General features: G+C 40.5%; 1 pseudogene across 1 annotated transcript in view; it reads left to right on the top strand.

Moving 5' to 3' along the window:
• Positions 1-404: 404 nt before the first annotated feature.
• LOC309849554 (protein-L-histidine N-pros-methyltransferase-like) overlaps positions 405-2,266 on the top strand; it is a 13,797-nt pseudogene continuing 11,935 nt past the window's right edge. The window contains exons 1-2 of the transcript in view: positions 405-790; positions 907-1,241. The product of the transcript in view is annotated as a protein-L-histidine N-pros-methyltransferase-like (transcript). The remainder of the gene's footprint in view (positions 791-906; positions 1,242-2,266) is intronic.

The following is a 2,266-nucleotide window of genomic DNA, read 5'->3' as shown; positions in this document are numbered from 1 at the left end:
AAAGGATCATGGCCAAGCACTACAACGCCCCCATCAAATAGCAAAGGAAGACATCAATAGGGAAAGAGAGGAATAAAGCAGCTGCAAATTAGACAGAAAACAATTAACAAATGGTAATATTAAGTCCTCACCTATCAACAATTTTTTAAACGTAAATGGATTAAATTCCCAATCAAAAGGTATAGAGTGTCTGAATGGATAAAAACAACCATAAGCCAAGATCCAGGAATATGTGGTCCACAAGGGATTCACTTTAGACTTAAAGACACACATAGGCTGAAAGTGAAGTGATGGAGAGGGGCAGGAGGGGCAAGTTGAGAACAATGGCTCTAACGCTGCCAGGCAGCACCTTCTCCTCCTCACCCAGGTGCTAGCAGTGATCAAAAGAGCAACTGTGGCCCCGAATGAAACTGCTCCTGGGCGGGATGTGCCTGAGCCTTGCAACCACATGGCTAGTGCAGAGGATGTGGACTCTGTGGAACACAGCCACCCACTCCCTTTAAGTGAATGTGACAAGGGTACCATGGTGGCAGCAGGTGGCAGGAAGGGGAACTACCAGTAGGATGTGTACAATGGAGAGGAGTTATGCTAATCATTCCAGGCTGTCTTTTTTCAGAGTTGCCTTGATCAAGGAACCCAGATTTTAAACAACAGTGTTGAGAAATCGGGCTGGTTGTTTATTCAATTATATCACTCTTTTGTGTCATCTGTTTTTAAACTGTTTATGTCTAGAACATCTATCAGTGGGTTGCTAGGAAGAGGCTCAATGTTTGTGTTTTCACCAGATGAGGTTTTTTTTTTAATTTTTAATTTTTTATTTATTTCTTTTCAGCATAACAGAATTCATTGTTTATGCACCACACCCAGTGCTCCATGCAATATGTGCCCTACATAACACCAGATGAGTTTAAGAGAGTGCTAAACACTAATGCAGACTGAAAAATCCAGAGACTTCTTGATTTCAGTGCTGGATATGGAGAAGTCACAAAAATCATGAGCCCTCATTTTGAAGAAATGTATGCCACTGAGCTATCTGAAAGTATGATATGGCAGCTTCAGAAGAAGAACTACAGAGTACTTGGAATAAATGAATGGCAGAATGAATGCTTCCAGTTGCATTGAATGAATTGAATGAATGAATGCATCAGTTGCTTGAATTTACTGGACTGATATGATCAGCCTGTGACTTATTTAAAGATATCAGAAGTGTCTTGGAGCCATCTAGAGGCAGGGCCATCCTTGCAACCACATGGCTAGCGCAGAGGATGTGGACTCTCTTTATTTTATTTATAAATAAATAAAACCAGAAAGAGGAGACATTACAATAGGTGTTTCAAAAATAAAAAGAATCATAAAAGACTATTATAAACAACCATGTGCTAACAAATTAGATAAACCAGAAAGGGTAGATGAATTCCTAGAAACATACAACTAGTAACACTGAATCAAGAAGAGAAAGCCTGCACAGGCCAGTGAACAAATAAAGAGATTGAAGCAATAATCAAATATCTCCCAAGAAAGAAAACCCAGAAACAGATAGAAGGATTCACGGGTGAATTCTATCAAACATTCAAAGAAAAATTAATACAAATCCTTCTTCAATTCTTCCAAAATCTAAAAGAGGGAACACTTCCAAACTCGTTTTATGAGGCCAGCCTGACTGGTACCAAAACGAGACAAAGACACCAGAAGAAAAGAAAACTGCGGGCCAATATCTCTGATAAACATAGATGCAAAACTCCTTAATAAAACACTAGCACACTGGGGTGCCTGGGTGGCTCAGTGGATTAAGCTGCTGCCTTCGGCTCAGGTCATGATCTCAGGGTCCTGGGATCGAGCCCCGCCCGCATCAGGCTCTGTGCTCAGCAAGGAGCCTGCTTCCCCCACCCTCTCTGCCTGACTCTCTGCCTACTTGTGATCTCTCTCTCTGTCAAATAAATAAATAAAATCTTAAAAAAAACAAAAACAAAAACACTAGCAAACCAAATTTGACAGAACATTAAAAAGATTACACACCATGACCACAAGGGATTCATCCAAGATTCATGCAAGAAGTTGCAACATATGTGAATAAATCAATGTGATAAACCACATTAATAGGATGAAAGATTAAAAACACATGATCATGTTAATAGATACATAAGAAACATTAAAAAAAATCAACATTCAGGGGCACCTGGGTGGCTCAGTGGATTTAGCTGCTGTCTTCGGCTCAGGTCATGATCTCAGTGTCCTGGGATCAAGCCCCGCATCGGGCTCTTTGCTC

The sequence above is a fragment of the Mustela nivalis genome (genome assembly GCF_964662115.1).
Source record: "Mustela nivalis genome assembly, chromosome: 16".
Taxonomy (NCBI): domain Eukaryota; kingdom Metazoa; phylum Chordata; class Mammalia; order Carnivora; family Mustelidae; genus Mustela; species Mustela nivalis.
The sequence above is the reverse complement of the archived record's forward strand: the minus strand, read 5'-3'. Positions and strand labels throughout refer to the sequence as shown.